Source organism: Mus caroli, chromosome 13, assembly GCF_900094665.2.
Source record: "Mus caroli chromosome 13, CAROLI_EIJ_v1.1, whole genome shotgun sequence".
In the NCBI taxonomy this organism is placed as follows: domain Eukaryota; kingdom Metazoa; phylum Chordata; class Mammalia; order Rodentia; family Muridae; genus Mus; species Mus caroli.
Window position 1 is genome coordinate 35,790,702 of NC_034582.1, and position 19,916 is coordinate 35,810,617.

General features: G+C 42.7%; 1 pseudogene; it reads left to right on the forward strand.

Annotated features, from left to right (window-relative positions):
- Window positions 1-7,654: 7,654 nt before the first annotated feature.
- On the forward strand, window positions 7,655-17,493 carry LOC110308501 (annotated as a pseudogene).
- Window positions 17,494-19,916: the final 2,423 nt, after the last annotated feature.

Consider the following 19,916-nt stretch of genomic DNA (forward strand, 5'->3'; position numbering starts at 1 on the left):
AAGGAAAAAGGAAAAAATAATAATCTAGGAACAGAAGACACTTAAAAGTTCCTGAAGTGCCTGTATTCAGTGAGAAGAAGAGGTTTTCATGCTCCCAGAGTACCATGAGCATGAAAACCCCCAAGTAAAGAGAAATGCAAACAGGACAAAGTGGGACCCTAGGGAGCTGGGGCATTGGCTGCTGACCTCACACTTCCCTGGAAGCTCCTAAAAACTGACTCTAGGTTGCAGGCAAGAAACAATTCTTGCAGAGTTTTCTGCTTGTTCTGCCCTATGTGAGTCCATCTGTGAGCAGTCAACAACCCCAGCTTCACTTGACGGACTCACCTACAGGCTACCTGCTTCCTCTGCTCCCCAGATCTCACTATCACAGGCAATCTGTGGTGGGAGCCTCTCTCTGGGAGGAGTCTGAAGGTCACTGTGTCCCCAGGACAGTTAGGATTCATGTCCCGGAACCCACAATGAACACCATATCGACTTTAAAAGATGATGACGATATATCTAGTATTAAAAGGCACTCGTTCTAGAGTACCATTTATGGGCATCAGCCAGCAGATGACCCTCCATATGTTTAAGCATATTTTATCACACAAGATATAATATTTATTGCATATGGTGTCTAGTGGGGGAGGGGAGTAGGTCATGACCTACTGTTAGCAGGTACAGAAGGACGGGACCGTAAACATCTGGCTTCCCACAGTCTCGTGTCACAGTCTTTGTCCAGAGCACACCTTCATCTTTATCACGAGTACTGTATATGTTTCTGTATGGGGGGAAAAACAAATCTGTTGGGTTTTGTTGTGACAAAAAGCACTGGGAAGCATACAAATTTTTAAAAAGTAAAAGTAAATAAAGCAAAACCTAGAATTCATTAACAGAAAGTTGATTCAGACTGTGAAGGTCCAAAGACAGGAAAGGAGTTAACTTGGAACTCAGACGCAGGGGGAATAATAACTTTCTTCAAAACAGAGGAAAGCCCACTCCATCTCTCCCTTTCTCTTCACCCCCACCCCACCCCCTTCTTTATTATTGATACCTCTGCCTTTTGATCTTGCAGCCTGTGTTTTGTCTCGAGGTGCTCAGGGAAAATGGCTAACAGAAAAATCTTCGGCAGCCAGCTCAGGTTCGGCAGCCAGCCCCTCTGGCTCAGCCAGCTGGATAGTACTGAATTAGCCCACTACTTCATTATCTTCTTTCTCTGCACATTTTGCTCCGGGTAACAAATGCCCAAACAAGAGAGCCTTCTGCCACTCTGTCTGTGAAGTTCCAGGGTCTGGGCCAATTCTGCAGATCAGCCCTGGGCCCCGGGAGGGGACTACCCTTCATCCCAGCGACCTCCCTTCGGTCACAGCAGTAAGCTAACTGCAGAGCTGCTGATAACTGCCTGGCTGGGGAGCCCTGGAGCCTTGGGAGGCCAGGGATTGTTTCTGGGTTTACTTGGAGCGCAGGCAGGGTAGGACTGGGAGGGCCAGCCCATCCTGATGTTGGGAGACATGATAGCTGTCCCTGTTCTCCTGCAGTGGAGTTGGGGGGCCCCAGGCAAGGCCCTTCAGACCACCGGTAGGCAAAGAAGAGGGCCTCTAGATTTGTTGAGGCTGGAGTTTTTAAAATTTTTTATTCATGAAGTGATCTCCCTTTAAGAATCATATCAGTCCTGAGTGGGTTATCCCTGCACCCACAAATTATCCTTTCATCTCTACCGGCATCCCACCCACATCCCCCAAAACACACACATGTACACGGATAGATAAGTAACTGCAATCTATGATAGATAGATAGATAGATAGATAGATAGATAGATAGATAGATAGATAGATAGATAGATAGATGATAGTTAGATAGATAGACAGATAACTTTTTTTATTGTTTAGCCAAAACAATACCAGACTGAATCAAGAAGTGGTCACATGACCCTTTACTCGTTGTTAGTGTTTCCTGGAATTTGCAGCTGTTTAACCATCCAAGAAAGCAAATTCCAGTTGAGATCTCCAAATCCAAGCAGAGTGCCAGGGGCTACACTTTACACCTGGCTTGGGGGTTGGGGGGACACACTGTCCCTTTTCTGTCCCTGCAGTCAAGTCCCATCACCAATGTCTTCTTCCTGGTCAGTAATCTGCTGATCCCTCACTCAGATGGAGCAGAGCTGGTAGGCTGCGCTCTCAGTCAGCACTGTATAGGAGGGACGGAGGCAGGAAGTATACCCTTTCAAGTAACCCAGACTGCAATGTCATAGAACTTTTCCATTTTATGTTTTACTTTTTAAACACTGTGAGTGTGTGTGTGTGTGTGTGTGTGTGTGTGTGTGTGTGTGTGTGTGTGTGCATGCGCGCACACACTCGCGTGCGTGCGTGCACATGCACACAGGTGCAACTCTCAAAGAGGCATTGGGTCGTTTGGAGCCGAAGGCTACGCAGCATTGAGTCACTCTACACAGGCCCTGGGGACCAAACTCCAGTCCTCTGAAAGAGCAGCAATCTCTCTTAATCTCTGAGTCATCTCTCTGGCCCCATAGAATTTTAAAAGTATTTCATTTTAACAAGAAGTTTTAAATGTCTGGCTAGACTGGCTGGCCGGCTCAGAGAGTAAAAACATTTACTGAACAAGTTGTCAATAGGAGTTTGATGCCTCAAACCCATATGGTAGAAGGAAAGAGCTGATTCCATAAAAAAATGACCTCTGACATCCATTTGTATGCTGTGTCATGTATACCCACATTGTGTGTGCAAATATAAATATAATGATGGTGATGATGGTGGTGGCGGTGGCAGTGGTGAGTGGCTAAAGAAGCCAAACTGCCAACAGTAACAGTGGTTTAATGTAACTTAAGAAGATGGGGGGGAAAGATGACCTACAGAAATGTTAAAATTCAGGCTCGAGGGGCTTGAGAGATGGCTCCATTGAGTAAGGTACCTGTCCTACATGCATGGGGACCTGAGTTCAAATCCTGGAGCTCACATAAAATGTCAGGGATGGTGGTATGCATCTGTAATACCAGTACCAGGGAGGCAAAAACAGGAGGGTCCCTGGGGCTCAGTGACCAGCTGGCCGAGCAGACTCAGTGAGCCCCAAAAACAGTGAGAGGCCATCTAAACAAAAACGGAGAGGTGATTGAGGAAGACACCAAGTGTTACCCTCTGGCATCCAAATACGTTATATGCACACACACACACACACACACACACACACACACACACAATTCAGTGCTGATGTGAGGCTTCCTGAAATCAAAGGAAATTTTACATTCTTGGTGTAAGTACAACGAGCAAACACACAGGAGGAAGAGAAAGAATGTAGACTCAAATCCCATGTTACTACAGCTAGCAATATTTTTTATAAGAGGTATAGAACCTTTAAAGTGGGGGTGTGGCTCCTTCCTCTCCACTCCTACCCCACAACGAGCTCCCACATGGCAGGAAGGAGGCTTTCCTAGTCACAGACTTGTAGTTGGCAGCATCAAGATAAAAATATCAATAGTGAAATAATGCTAAATTAATCCAACTTATTTTGATTATTGATGTCCCACCATTTTCTGCCTGCAACAACATGCGAGACGCATCAGTCACATATAAATTATTCATTCGGTTATTTTGGCAGCAGCGTCTCTCCATTTATCAAGTGATGAATGGATGGAAGATAAGAAGGGTAATTTCATACTCTCTTGACACTTACCTTTGACATGATTTTCATATTTAATAAGGGGAAAAACACTAACGAAACGTGCCAGACAGCATCAAGGGCCACACAAATGAACAGCAACATGAAGGAGCTACAGTCGCCAGGCCTCCCAGCTTCTGGCCAGAAGCTCTGAAAACTCACCGGCTCAGTCCTGCTTCCTGCGTAACACTCCCCTGGGTCTGAAAATCAGAGCAGTCCACCCTGGTAGTACTGTTACTTTCATTGTGCTCTATGCTTGCTAAATCATCTCATTTTGGAGAACATGGACCAAGAGACACTGTTCTTACTTGGGCTTTTGGCAATGTGGTCAGTAGGCTTAACAGCTTCCCCTCTGAAAATGAATCTGTCAGGAAAACTAAATGGGGGTTGTCATGGTTTGCATATGCTTGGCCCAGGGAGTGACACTATTAGAAGATGTGGCCCTGTTGGAGTAGGTGTAGTTAGAGTAGGTATGGCCTTGTTGGAGTAGGTGTGTCACTGTAGGTGTGGACTTTAAAACCCTTATCCTAGCTGCCTGGAAGCCAGTATTCTCCTAGCAGCCTTCAGATGAAGATGTAGAACTCTCAGCTCCTTCTGCACCATGCCTGCCTGAATGCTGCCATGTTCCTGCCTTGATGATAATGGACTGAACCTCTGAACCTGTAAGCCAGACCCATTTAAATGTTGTCCTTATGAGAGCTGCCCTGGTCATGGTGTCTGTCCACAGCAGTAAAACCCTAACTAAGACAGGGAGCCAGGTGTTTGCCTGATATTTTTCTAGTGTGTATCAAAGCAGCTCCCCTCAGCATGGAAGCCACTCTCTTCCCTTCATTCTCAGAATAGATGCAATGGGCAGTCCTCTCACTCCATCCTCCCCTTCATCACCAGGCTGTTCCTGTCTGCTTCTCACTCGACATTCTATTCTACCCTTTAATACTCTATTCATGCCACATGTGGAACAGCCTAAGGAAGGCACCCGCTAGCTATGAGGGAACCCTTTAGGTACTCACCTAGAGTCTAGATTTGATCTAAAATTGTAGCCAAACTGTTTCAGAACTTGGACTATTGGTTTTGGCCAATTGGAAGCCAGAAAAGGAAACAGTGGGAGCAATAATTTTGTGCTATAAACAACTGACTAATGAAAATGCTTCTGCTTTATCCATTCATCATCATCATCACCATCACCATCACGGCATAAAAGACAGAAAGCAATACACTGAAAATCTTCTAAAAGCATTCCAGAAGGAAGACTGAGGCAGGTTTTGTATGTGACTATTTCCTGGAAGGACCTAGGGATATAAAAGATTTCTGGTCTGTGAGTAACCAGAATGCCAGGCAAAATACCAAGAATAATTCTCCAAGGATGGGATTACTGGTGGATATAAGTAAAGGACAGGACAATGTTTGGAAGCCATGGTGCTATACAAATGGCCTTTCATTTGCAAGGTTGTACTTTCCTTAGAAGATGAATATTTAAATTCATTTTAGTGACTCTGTTATCTAGCAAAATAACAGACAATTAATAACTAAATATTCAAGGAATGTGCCGGGACTCCTTGTAGTTAACATTTATTGAGTGCTAACCATCTGGCAGGTACTATGTGAAGCCCCAGAGACTGATTACGCCATCGAGTCTTATGATGAATAGCATCAGATCTCAGGACTGTAAAGTATGCAGGGACAAGGGAAATAAAGTCAATGAGGACAGTTTTCTGAAATCATCCAACAGTGAATAACAGAGCTGATCATGAATAACCTGATGTCCACAGTCCGAGGTATGGCAAGAGTTACTACTTCTTAAGTAGACTATCTCAAACCAGAACAGATGCTGGGCCAAAGCAGGACCACACAAAATTGATGTGATTTGTTCAATAAACTGGTAGGCCAGAGTCAAATGATTCTAACACAAGTCTACAGCTGGAGCTCTCTGACCCTGTACAGGAGATCAAAGTCCAAAGTCCAAAGTCAGATTATTACTTTTGTTTCTGTAAGGGCAGGGGAAAAGCCACCCAAACTCAGTGAGATAAAAACCAACTCTGAATTTGTTCTTTACTAATCCTTTCTTAAAAGCTCAGCTCTTTCTTTAAGAAGACAACAGGCATCCAACACAGCATAAAGAAAAGATGCCAAATCAAGCTAAACTCTGAGAAAGGATAGCCCTGACTGCAGATCTCATTGAAAGCCAACAACATGCACTTCCCCAAAGTCCTGCACAGAGGGGAGGTTGAACCTGCTGGGCCAGTAAGATCACTAATGAACAAAGCTGGTAACTTGAGTTCTATTCCCAGCCAGGATCCACCTGGGAGAAAGAAGGAGAGAGAACGCATTCCCAAGAGTCGTTCTCTTGACCTCCACATATATATATATACCACTGCATGTGTGCAGAAACACATATAAACAAGAAACTAACATAGCAAAACTTGCTTCAGCCCTGTGAGATCTTGGTATCCATTATCAACTATTCTGTAATATATTGCCTAGATGCTAAGAGCTTCAACAAACATTATTTATTGTCTGAATGTTTCTGTTGGTCATGGCATATAGAGACATGGCTTATAGAGACTCCAGTGTCTCTGGCAAGCTGTAGTCAAGGTGTCTGCCAGGCATAGAATCATCTGTGACTGGGATATGGTCCATTTCAAAACTTGCATGTGCTTGGGACACATAGACTTAGGGATTGTTTTTTGGTTGGAATTTTCCTGGAAGTGCTAATGATCTCTGCCCTTGTCCATCTCTCCATAAGCCAAGTACAATATAGCAGGTGACTTCAGAAAATGCTAGCTAAAAATGGCCAGAGAGAGAGGGGAGAAGGGAGAGCAAAACCAAAGCCATGTGTTTTACAACATAATCTTAGGTTACTTTTTTTCCTCAGAGGTCAGTCACTAAATCTAGCATAGCCTCAACCAGATTAGATTAAACAAAGATATAAATAGTAGGAGGGAGAACTTGTTTAGATGGGTTAGCACCAAGTCTAAAAACACAGCATGTGGGGAAAGAGCCGCACACAGTGAGTGAGCTGTGTCTATAGACATTGTTCTGTTAACATGTATGACAAACTGTGTCGAGAGCTCAAGTTCTCCAGCCCTGTGTTGACACTCTTTGGGAGTCTCTCCTTTGCATGTCAGCTCAGATAAATATTTCCTTTGATAACGAGATAAGGAAATATGATGATACTCTAGCTATCAGGTATCCCACACATGTCAAACTGGTCATTTATATCTCTGCCACTACTGTGCAAAGAACAACTCAAGATTGTTGTATGGCTTTGAGAGGGTCAATGAGAGATGCACAGAGCAGAGCCATCCCTAGCTCCACCCAAGCCACTGGCTTAAAACTCATGTAATGTAATAAAGGAGAGGATGTTTCCATTGGAGTCATTTGTTTGCAAATAATCCAGATATCTTAGAAGTCATACATTAAAAGATTCACAGGAATATCCACCAACTCAAGTAGCCTTCCTTCAAGGCTGAAACATGATTTTGCCCACCTCTGTAGAATTAGGTTCCTGAAAGTGGTTGGCGGACAAAATGTCCCCATTTTAAAGAGTGACACAAATTCACTAGGCTCAACTCTAAAAAATTTACTGATGATTTGGAGTACTTCAATGTCTCATAAAAGCAAAATCTTTTCTCTGATGTTACAGGAGAAATGGTCAAACCATAGAGGTGACATAGGGTTATAGATGTACTTTCTCCCTGTACTACTAGAAATTATGTTTCCTTTTCTTTTCTTTAATAGCAAATACAAACTCTGGAGATTTCAGTACAGCCAGAATAGGGGATGAGGGTCAATTTTCATTGATTTCACCACTTGGATCTCATGTTGGAGTGACATAGACTCTACCTAAAAAGATTATGACTCTGTGATTAAGCTCATTGCTGGCTGAGTACATTTATGGTGGCCCAGGTGGGTTAAATAGGATCGAATGGGCTCCTGTACGCTTTATTAAAATACCTTGTCTGTTTGTGCAAAAATTTTCCAAACAAAAAGCATAGGCAAGATGGTTCAGCGGGCAAAGACCCTTGCCAAGAAACCTGATGATCTGAGTTCTATCCCCGGGAACCATATGGAGGAAAAAGAAAGTGGACTCCTGCAAGTTGTTCTCTGTTCTGTACGTGTGCACATGAAGTGCTCACACAAGCACACACACACACACACACACACACTCACGCACACACAGACATACAAATAAGTAAAAATATAATAAAACGTCTTAAATGTAGGCTTAGTGAAGGATGATAGGAATAGATGGAAAAGTTCATCTTCAGATGGGCAGCACCAAGGTTGTGTTGGTAGATGTTGACCAATAAACTGATGTCTAGGGAGGGTAACTGAGGTGCTGAGAGGCTGAAAAGAGCAATGAACACTGATCATTTCTGCCTTTCAGAGCTCCCCACAGAGTAAGATTCACCAAGAAAAACAACCATGAGGTAGCTCTCCAAAGCTGCTGGGTCTGTCAGTCTCTGCCTCTTTGAGTTGGTCATCCTTTCCCTTGAGGATTCAAGGAGAAGCATCAGAGAAGGTGATGGCTCCTGCAGAACCTCCCGCCTCATCCTGTTGTCATTCCAACCCACATCTCCACAGCTGCAGATCAATCATTCCAAGGGACAAACTCATGACACTTGACTGGTGCTAGGAACAAACAGAACAGGCTGAATTCACAGTCCTCAGGCAATCCCTCTAAAAAAAAAAAAAAAAAAAAAAACTTGGTTCTTAAGCCAAGTGAAAAGGCCAGGCTCCTGAGGCCAGAAAGCTATTAAAAGGACTGTCCATCTGTGTTCCCAATCTGATAGAGTTCCAAGGTAGGAACCCATGAAAGGGTAAACAGTATTTTCTTTCTAGAGATACTATATCTGGAAGCAGGTAGAGAGTTGACCCCCATCCCATTGCCCATTCTGAAAACAAGGTAACTTGTAACATATCAGGGACATGGAAAGAAAGGAAGTCATAGGTTCCTATGTTTAATGAATTGATACCATGGATTATGCCCTTCAGAAGATTGGGGGCGTTCTCCGAAGACGTTACTCTTGATTATTCTGAGGAACCTTCCCGAAAGGTAACCAATCTGTTACTTATACTCTTCAGCCAGTTATCACTGCGGTAAAACTTGTTCAATTAGAAGGTCAGAAGCTAATCTAACTTTGATGTTATCATTAGTATCTTGGCTTGGGAAACCATGTATGCCAACAGAAACTTAATGGCCAGGACCACCATGCATGTCAGAATTGCATGAGACATCATCATTAAAGGGCATGTGCATATCTTTAGCCCATTCTGCTGCAGATGTAATGACGTCCTTAGATGAGGCTCACCATGTGGAAACCAGCATGAACGCTACCTGGTTTTCTGTAACAGAATTCAGTGGTTCCTGATTTGCTTGTCGTATGGAGTCTGGATCCTTTGAAATCTCAATGGAGTTCATATCACAGACTGGCCTTATGCTGCTGCTTAGAGTCTGTTGGGGATGGCATAAAGTTTAAATTTAAAAATGGTTTTCATCATATGCTTGTGTGTGTGTCAGTGTAAGATCGTGTGTATGTGATTGCATGCTCCTGAATAGGACAGAATAAGGCATAGGATTCCCTGGAACTTGAGTTACTAAACAAGGGTACTAAACTCAGGACCTCTAGAGCTATAACAAGTACTCTAACTGCTAAGCCATCTCTCAAGCCTTTAAATTATGAATGAGAAAAACCGAATGGATTTGGACCTAGCCTATGTGGGTCCTATTAGTCAGTGTGGAAGATGAAATAGAGTGAGTATTCGTAGCTAAATTTACTATAAACCTGGATAGTTTATAAGTAGGGATTGCATATTGTGATGGTTTGTATATGCTTGGGCCAGGGAGTGGCACTATTAGGAGGTGTGGCCTTGTTGGAGCAGGTGTGTCACTGTGGGCGTGGGTTTTAAGACCCTAGTCCTAGCTGCCTAGAAGTCATTCTTTTCTTAGAGGTCTGCAGATGAAGATGTGCACCTTTCAGATCTTCCTGCACCATGCCTGCCTGGATGCTGCTATGCTCGCTCCTTGATGATAATGGACTGAACCTCTGAACCTGTAAGCCAGCCCCAATTAAATGTTGTCCTTTTAAGAGTTGCCTTGGTCATGGTGTCTGTTCACAGCAGTAAAACCCTGACTAAGACACATATTTTTAGAAAACAACCTTCTATGTGCCTGAAGTTTCTGCACCTAACTGCCTTTGCTTCACATCGTCTGTGCAGCAAACAACTTTGAGAGACGGTGTCTCGCTTGGGAGCATGGAGTTTATGGCTCAGTGAACGAGGGATGGCATCTCTCTTCAGGATACAGAAGCTTAGGGTTCTTCCACTGTGTGACCCTTAGTACGTGCAAATGTCACTTGGCCACCTTCATGTTTCTCTGAGAATTAGGGTTCAGGAAGTCCCAGGGTTACAAAATCCTTTATTTCTATCTAAGAGCCTTGTATCTTCTACCAATATTTATGAAACCAGGCCAATCTTTTATAAGTTTGTTCGTGGGTCCTTTGTAGTTCTTGACTGAGAATAAAACAGTACTTCCTTTAGTCAAAGGATATGGCTGGCCTATTCATCTCAGCTGTCATGAAGACTTCTCTAATAGCTACTACCAAATTAATCGGATCTTGATCTATATTAATTTCTAATACTGCTAAAAATTAATTCATTAATGTCTAATACAGTTCATCTTCTTCACATCAAAAATTCTTATATTCTCTCTCTCTGTCTCTCTCTGTCTCTGTCTCTCTCTGTCTCTCTCTGTCTCTCTCTCTCTGTCTCTCTCTCTCTCTCCCTCTCTCATCACTATATATACATAAACTAACTTAGTCAGGAAGATATTCCTTTTTATTCTTGAAATTGTCTGTATATCAACAAAATATACATAATGATCTTCAAATCTTGAAAGCTTTCTCTGAAAAGCTCCAGAAAGAGCATAAGAGAATGTATATAAATATATACGCAATATATACCAAATTCCATTAAAATTTAAAACAGACCAGAGATCATGGTACACACCATAATCCCAGCACCCAGAAAACAGAAGGTTGAATGGCCTGGGCTACGTAATGAAAATTTGTATCCAAATCAAAAAAGAATACAAGCCGTTTTTATCCCATATAAATATCTGTCTTCCTACTAAAAATACTGAAGTTTTCTATCTTATCAAAAAACTAGAAAGCATTAAGTTTTCCATTTTTAAGTAGTCTTAATGATCAGTGGACCAAAATCAACTTAGAGATGAATCATCTTAGTGAAGCATCAAAGAATGATCCTTCAGTCAGTCAAACCACTGTGAGGAGTTCAAGGGTGAGTGCCTTCATTCTATAATGAGCAATCTCCTCAAGGGACCATGGGATAGCTCTTAGGCTATATTCAAAAATAGATTAAATAAGGCCAGAATCCCCCTTACCCGCTTACAACCCTCCTGGGAGAGAGATGACATCATTGCCAAATCAAGTACTTTCACAAGATGCAGCCCATATCCACGAACAGTGACCCCATCCACAAGCCACACCCCAAGTCCTGCTCTGCGGTCCCCTAACTTTCTGAGTCAAGCACCTTAGGGCTGTTCAGGAAAAAGGGAAGGGCAAGGAGATTGTCTTGCATCCCAGAAGGTCTGAGATGACTTTCTTTGGCTCTCGCAGGAAGGTGTAATGATGTTTGTTTATTCAGCCCCGTACTCCTAAACTGACCAAAGGAAAGGTCAGTATAATGACTGCAGAGCCCTCCTCAATTGGGAAATCAGTTCATAATTCTCACAGTCAAAGGCTCCCAGGAAACCTAGAGCAACAGACTTCCTGAAAAATAACAAATTCCCTTTTTGATCATTTCTAATTCCGGGGTCAACTAAAAGCAGTGAGCCTTCTAAGGTACAAGTCTCCTCCGTATTAAAAGGTGTCTTCATTTGCAAAATCAGATGCACTAGGGAAGCCCCTGTACTTCCTCCCAATCTTTCTCCTTTCCTCTTTCGACTGCCCCCATCAGCTGTACACGTTCAGATATCAAGCCCACGGGGTCTCTGTGGTTCCACCCGCAGGGCTTCTGTGTGGCGGTGATTTTAGCTAATATGTATAGAGTTAGTCTCCTTAGCAATTCTATTTGCCGTGCTTGGCTGCCATAATGAACGTACCCCACTCCTTTCCTGAACTTGACTTCAAGTAAGAATATGAGGACCGCCGCTGCCTAAAGGTCACCAAATAATTTTGAAAGCCAAGAGTTAAGCACAGCTGTCACCTCAGAAAACGTAAAGGAGACAGAAACTGGGATTCTCCATCTTCGTCAGGAATCTCTGCCACCAAGCCACGGAGCTAAGCAAAGGAAAAGCCTTGGTACTCCTCTGACCTCTGCTTGGAAGTTTTTAGATGGTGTAGTTAAGAACCGAAGTACAAATCTTGGGTCCATCTAACCCTGACCAAAATTGATTTTCCATCCAGCGACGGCTCAAGTTCTGGGGTAGTTCATGGCCTGTCTGACAAAGTGCCTTGGATAAATGTTACACGACAGCCCACGAGGGACCTTTGACAAAGTTTGCCCAAGAGTGCTTTTTTTTTCTGACTACTCTCTCCAGAGTTTTCTTTTGTTTGCAAACTAAAACCTCATTTTTTTAAAAAATCCTACAAATAAAAGAATGATGCATATAAATTTTAGAAAAATAAAAAAACAGATTATGGATATGGCCACATACATTGATGTCTTAAATAAAGCTGAAGCTGTCTCTCAGATCCTGCCTGATAAGCCCCAAGGGCTCAGTTCAGAAAAATAATCTGTAAAAGAAAAAATTATATATATATATATATATATATATATATGTATGAATGAATGAATAACCCTGGGGGTTGCTTTTTTGCCCTGAAATAGCTCTTATTATTCTGAATATGCTCTTTTTGTTCAAAATATTCTACAGGAAAGCAAATCAAAGCCCAAGTTCTCCTTCCGTTTGCAGTTTGTCGCAGGAGCTTCCGTTTCTATTTATTCTTCCACTTTGAACACCTGAGTACTTCTGGGATCTGCAAGAGCACATATTGAAATATGCAAATGGTATATAGCATGTGAGTGTCAGACGCACGGAAATTAAATCAAATACAGAGGGAAGAAAAGAAACAGAGTGCATTAAAGCTAAGTTTATGGCCGCGAGCGGTAGATAAATTGTGGTCTGTGGTAGTTAAACAACAGCTGTTCGAATTTAAAATAAAATTATGATAAGGATCCCCAGAAGACAGCTTTTCTGGAGGTAACAGCATCTACCTTAATGTGCCTGTTAGCAAACATCACTGACAAACATGCCGATGGGATGCTTATTCCCACGCTTCCCTTGCATGGCATCTTCACCACTTCCGGTCCGGTAGAGAGAGAGTCTTCCCAGGCATGATGGGTTCTAGGTCTTAAGGGGACCTCTACTTCCGAAGTGAGGCTGGTGGATTTCTGCTCTACCTGTCTCCGGTTCATCCTGGGTGGGAAGACATCTGTGCTCCAGCGAGCAGCCCAGGCTGTGAACCACATCCAGTGCAGAACAGCACCTCTATAATGGTTTTACACCCGATAAAACTGAAATGTTTATAGTTTCTTCTGCAGTGGGTGAGCACGAGTTTTATTACAGAGGAAAGCTCTCAACTGTGATTTCTAAGAATGGTCAACTGCCATTTTCCAGAATACTTCAGACCTGCCTTGTATATAAACCCAGGCTGCTCTACTCATATTTTCTTCCCCTTTCTTCCTGCCCCCTTCTCTCCATCTCTCTTTCCCAGTTCCTGTCTCCTGTCTCTCTCTTCCCATCCCTGTCCCTATTCCTCATTCATATATGTGCTTGGTCTTTATCACCTCTCATTATCCTCATCATCACCTTCAACAAATTATGCATCCGTAGCATGTAGATTACATGCCTAAAGTAAATCTGTGTCCTTATTACACTTTAGTAAATAAACTTAGCCCAAGTCAGGAGATATGTAAAGTTTTGATATATAGGATACCAAGATCTACCTTTGAGAGATATTTAAGAAATTATTTTAGACTATAATTTTTCCCACAAATCTACACACAAACTCAGAGATTAAAGTCTACATCAAGAAGGCTTTTTGCATGCCCCAGTGCCCAGGAAAATCTTAGTTGAGGGTTTTCAAATATACACTGAATTTGGGGACACTTCGCATGTTTAAGTGAACTTAAACAAATTAATAAGGAAGTATTATGGTTGTTAAAATAGCAAAGGGTTCAAAACAAAGTTTATGTTATGAACAGTGTATGAACTGAAATGTTACACTGGGTTGTTTCAATAAATAATACAAATTTTCTTTTAGTAATTTTATCAAGTGTTCCTTAAGACAGCAATAAAGTTGATGTGACAATGGGATAAATTGATTGAAAATATGGTCCATAAGAGAACTGAAATATTAAAGAAGAAGATAAGCATCTCTTCACAGTCAGTAAAGCGACTGGAGAAAGGACCCAGAACACTTCATCTACTCAGATACCAACATATCAGTTTAAAATAGCTTTACTTAGTCTTGTTTGGTGGATTGTTTAATGGGCAGGGGTAGGGGGTTGGGAGAAGTGAGGCTTTTTAAGAGAAAAGTCTCACTGTGTAGTCCAGGTTGACCCAGAACTCACTATGTTGCCCAGGCTAGACCTTAAGTGTTGAAATTTATAAAACCACACCACCATGCACAGCTAAACAGATTTTCATAATTACCAAGATGTGAGAACAATCAAGACATTTTTTTCCATGGGTGAATAAATAAAAATCTGTGGCACACTGTAAATGGAACATTTATCTAGTGCTAAAAGAAATTAGTTAAGAAGGGCTAACTCAGAATGTCTTTCAGCCGGTAGAGTGCTTGCCTAGCACACAGAAAGCCCTGGGAACTCTGAGAGTTGCCAGATTCATGAGGACAAAGTTATATAAACCGTAAACAATTATCAAAGAGGAGACTCTTCCAGAGTGGAGCTGCCTGCAGATTGTGCCGGAAGCTCCTTGGAGCTTTTCCAAGTCATCACCCATGCAGGGGTGAACCTTTGCTGGTGCAACTGTCTTTGAGTGACCGATGCTCCTTAAATAACTCCAAGAAATGCATTGGTTAAGTAGAGCTGTGAAAGATCATTTCTTTGGCGTGTCTCTGTGCTCCATCTAGGGTGAATGGATGGCCATATTTCCTCAGGAAAAATCACACATTAAGGGTGAGCACATTACTGTTTTCTTGCCTACACTTAAAGAAATAAAACACAAATCAAAAGTGATTCCTAGTTAACCTGAGGTCTTTGGGTGATAATGATTTGTATCTGTGCTTCATCAATAGTAACTATTGCTATTGCTCTGGTGGGGAAGTTATGTATCTATGAAGAAGGGAGAGTCTGCAAATCAGATATCTCTTTGTAAGTTTTTTAAAAATGCAAAAAGTATACTCAATATATACTAAACCTAGTATAGATAATAAATATGCTTTAGTCATATATATTCATTAATTATGAATTTCTGAAATATCAGGGTAAAGTATTTTTGTATTTAAGCTAACTTTCTACACATTCAGTAAACTAGCTAAACAAATATGGCATGGCCTAGAACTTGGTCACTATTAGAAAGGAAAGCCATGCATTGAATAATGAAAACCCTGCAAACATGTCCAAGGACAGGAAGAAAAGAAAAGAAAAAACAAACGAACTACAACAGAAGACCCATAGAGGAATACTATGTATTAAATGTATGAAATGTCATGTGCTGGACATGCCATGACTATTGTACTCATGAACTATAGTCACCTGCACAAGACATACACAAGATCAAGCCAACAAGATCACTCAGTTAGCCGGCAGTGCTAACTGAAATCAGTGCAATGGTTTTTTTGCGGGAGGTGAGGGAGGTGGTAGGGGTGGTAGGAGAGAGGAGGGAAGGAGGGAAAACTAAGGTGAATAGGATCAGGATACATTGTATACATGCATAAAATCATTGAAGCAAAATAAATGATACTTACAAAACTGAAACCCAAGGCATTTCATAGAGAGTGTAATTATGAACACAATAAAGTTGACAAAACTTCAGCAGGTAATGTTCAGGATATATTACACTATATTACAAATACTGTTCCCATGGATAAATTATGTTGTCACACTTTTTATTCAGGGTGAATCTAAGAATCTAAGTCATAGACAACCAAGATATAAACCAGTGTGCCATAAAGAGGCTTGGTAATGTGTACATTAGAAAAGAAAAGCTTTGTTCAAAATGTGTAATACTCTCCTAGTAAGCATGCTTAAATAGTAGCCAGAAAGCAAACATTGTATGTAACAAGAGACAGATTGAAAGGCTACAAACAGAGTCTGAGGACAATGCCTTGGCAGTTAAAGTGGCCGCTCCTCTTTCAGGGGACCTGAGTTGGGTGCCCAGTACTCACACTGGGTGGCTCACAACTCCTTCTAACATATGATCCTGTACACACTTCTATCTGTGAACGATTATAATGAAAATCAATCAATAAATAATCAATAAATAAATGCATGAGAGAAGAATCGCCTGGAAAGAAGATGGGGATTACTGAGCCTAAGGAGAGTAGATGAGAGGGTGCTTCCACAATCGCCAGAGTCAGTCTCTTCCCTGCTGCCTCCGGCTGGCTACAGAGAGCAGAAGATTAAGAGGAAGGCCACCGCGCTGGTGCCCCAACCTGGGTCTATCAGGAAGCTCGCTAGGAGGGAAGCCAAGAAGAAGTTCAGGAAGAGCCAAGCACTGGGAGGAAGTGGGACTCTGGGAAGCCGCCCTCCCTGCAGCTGTGGCAGGCCGACCTCCGAAGGCTCCAGAGAACTTCTCTCAAAATTTGAAGGCGCTGCAAGAGCTGCTTAAACAAAAGTCACAGGCCCCAGAAAAACCTCTTGTCTCTCAGATGGATGACAAAATGCATCCCCAAATAATCCAGCAGAACAGAAAAAGAGACCTCAGATAAATCAAAGGGAGACAAGAAGTGGTCAGAAAAAGACAAGACCACTAGGGGTTCTGTTACATCTCCACCTAAGGACAGGAAGATGCTAGTACCTCCCATAGATACCTCTGGAACAGAGCCGTAGAAAGGACCCAAGAGGAGGACATATAGTGACATCTTTTCTCATCAAGGGGATCTCAAACCTAAGTGGAAAGCTACGGAGGCAGCTGTCATCTTGAATCAGCCCACACCCACTGAGGGAGACATCTGGTTTGATGATGTGGATGCAGATGATACTGAAGCTGCCATAGGGTCAGAGGCAGCCATGCCGGTACAGAAGAGGCTGTGCAGAGCGAGAGTACCATCTCCCTGGTGAAGAAACAAGCCTTTAGCGGCCTGACAAAAGTCTTGGCCCTGGATTGTGAGATGGTAGGCGTGGGCCCCAAAGGGGAAGAAGTCATCATCGAAGCCAGTGTGTCCATCGTGAACCAGTATGGGGAGTGTGTTTATGACAAGTACTTCAAGCCAACTGAGTCAGTGACTGACTATAGAACAGCCGTCAGTGGGATCCAGCCTGAGAACCTGAAGCAGGGAGCAGAGTTTGAAGTTGTGGAGAAGGAAATGGCAGAAATGTTGAAGGGCAAAATCCTGGTGGGGCACGCACTACACAATGATTTAAAGGTTCTGTTTCTTGACCACCACCCCCCCAAAAAAATCAGGGACACCCAAAAATTCAAACCATTCCAGAGTCCAGTAAAGAGTTTCTCTGAAACAACTTTCTGAGAAATTTCTGGGGACCAGGGTCCAACAGGCAGAGTATTGTTCAATCCAGGATGCCCAGGCATCGATTAGGCTTTACAGCATGTTGAAATGGGAATGGAAGAGCATTTCTCTAGACTGGTGTGCCCCCGCTGCCACTCCACAGCACTGCAGAGAGTATGCGTAGCACCATCCTACTGCTGTCACCAGCACCCTGTCCTTCAGTGACTTCTCAATCCAGTGGCAGTTGGGATGGGGTTATGAGGCCTGTCAAGTCTATGCACAGCAGGGACTCTGTCTCTGGTGAGCTTTCTCAGAGCCATGGCTACAGGTCTGTGGCATGTGAGCTGCTAGAACGTCCTCTTGAACATCCAGGGCCTAATCCTGCACCTGTGTGTTGAGGTAGACTGGTCAGATACAGGGCAGAAGTCAGGGGTGTAGATTCAGAGGAAGAAGAACATCATTGGAATGGAGGAGAGTGCTGCAGAGTCTGTCTGCTGACCACCTGAGCTACCACTTAACAATGAGCATAGCTGGTCTCAGCCAGGGCACTCAGCACCTTCCCTTAAGGAGCAAGAAGCGTCTTCTCTTGCAGGTAAGGGGATAAGCTCTGCTGGATCTAAGGGATACAGGCTAAGGACGTTCAGTCTGCTGCAAGCCAATCTGGCCAGCACAGCAACCGCCCATTGAGGACATTCTTAAAACTACTGGGCTGTAGGTCCTTTCTCACTCCTTTGTCCTTTGCTTGGCCTAAGATGCCAATGTCCAGTCATGTTTTCTCCAGACAGCCCTTAGGGTGTTGGGGCACAGGTACACTCAGAGGTCTAAGATCCTACCACGTGGAACAGCGTAAGCAGAAAGGCTATCTTCCCACTGTCCTGCCAGCAGCTTTTCTGACTAGCAGCAATCACAGAGTGACCAGTGAACTTTACAGACTTAGCTGACAACTCCTAGAACAGGTGCACCCATGCATATGATGACAGATGTCTGCTTTTAATGCAGCTGTGGACTGAGGTGTGGCTCAGAGGGCACTTGTTCACTGTGTGTAAGAGCCTGGAATCCTTTATCAGCACTGTCAAAAATAAATGGGTGGATTAAAAAAAAAAGAGTGGACAAGAGAAGATAACATGGAGGTGACTGTGATAGGAATATTATTATGTGCACATATACAATGTAGCAAATGATACATATTATTATGCATAATTAGTGTATGCTAATAAGAACATAATTTTTAAATGTACAAAACAATTACAAAAGAGAACTAATCCCATAAGAATAAAAGTATGCAAAGAGATAATTTGTGGGAGAGAAGATTCAAATGACTGAAAGTATTTTTAAAAATTCAGACTTGAGGAAAAGAGAGTCCTTTTTTCAGTAGCCATCAGCCATCAGTATCTCCTCAGCTATGGGCAGAGACTTACGAGGCCTTGTCCCCATCCTTGCTAGGATGTTGATTTATCTTGATCTTGTGTTGCTCTAACAAGGCAACCATAACCATTGCCAGTTCATTTCGAGAACAGTGATCCTGATGTGTCCTGTGTTTCATCACAGTCCTTTCCAACTGCTGACTCTATCCGCTCTTCTGCAAATAGTATGTGATCCTTGAAGGAAAGGGGCATGGTGTGATGTCCCATTTATGGATGAGGATACTTTGATGTCCCTTTTATGAAAGAACATTCCTCTGCATTGTGACCAGTTGTGAGTTTCTCCCATTAACAACCATTCACTGTATAAAGAAATTCCTATGGGGACGTCTTAGAACTTCAATAATTCATGAGTATAGAGATATAAATTGGAAAGAAGTTTGATACTATGTCCATTTAGCAAAATAATAGATGCCTAAGCTGAGCTCCAGCCAGACTTGCAGTGCCTGGTATATTTCCTCCTGTGAAGTAGGCTTTAAATTCAATGAGAAAGTGGCTGGTTACTCCATGATATCCACATCACTATGTGGGCTTATCTTGCCAAGTCAGTCATCATTGTAGTTAAATGGGTTGGCAGTGGTGGGTCAAACATGCCTCAGTGGATAGTCCCACACTAGTGGGTAGATGGTCGCATAAATTGGATCCGGTGGATTATTTCCTAGAATTCCTGTCCATTGTTTCTTTTTCTTTCCTTTGCCTTTCTTTCTTTTGTTCGGCCTGACATGGGGTATGCTGGATAAGGTCTCTATTGCTGAGTGCATTCCCAACTTTGTTGTCTAGCAACAGCTAAGTTCACTTGATTTCCTACACAATGCTAATTTTTACTTATTTGTTTAGGCAATGTCAAATATTCCCTAAACAGGGTCTCCAGATACAGCCACACACTGAAGGTTGAGGAGCCAGAATCTTCAACATATGAGCTGGACTGAGAGGATGATGGGTCATAGCTCATTACAGCCAAAAACACGACAAAGATCAATAGACAAGTGTGGAAGTTTGAATGAGAATGGCTCCATAGGCTCACATGTTTGAATGCTTGGTAGTGGAACCACTTGGGAAGGATTGGGAAGTATGGCTTTGTTGGAGTGGATGTGTGACTGGGAAGGGATGGGGCTTTGAGGTTTCAAAAGCCCATAACTGGCCCAGTCTCTCTCTCTCTCTCTCTCTCTCTCTCTCTCTCTCTCTC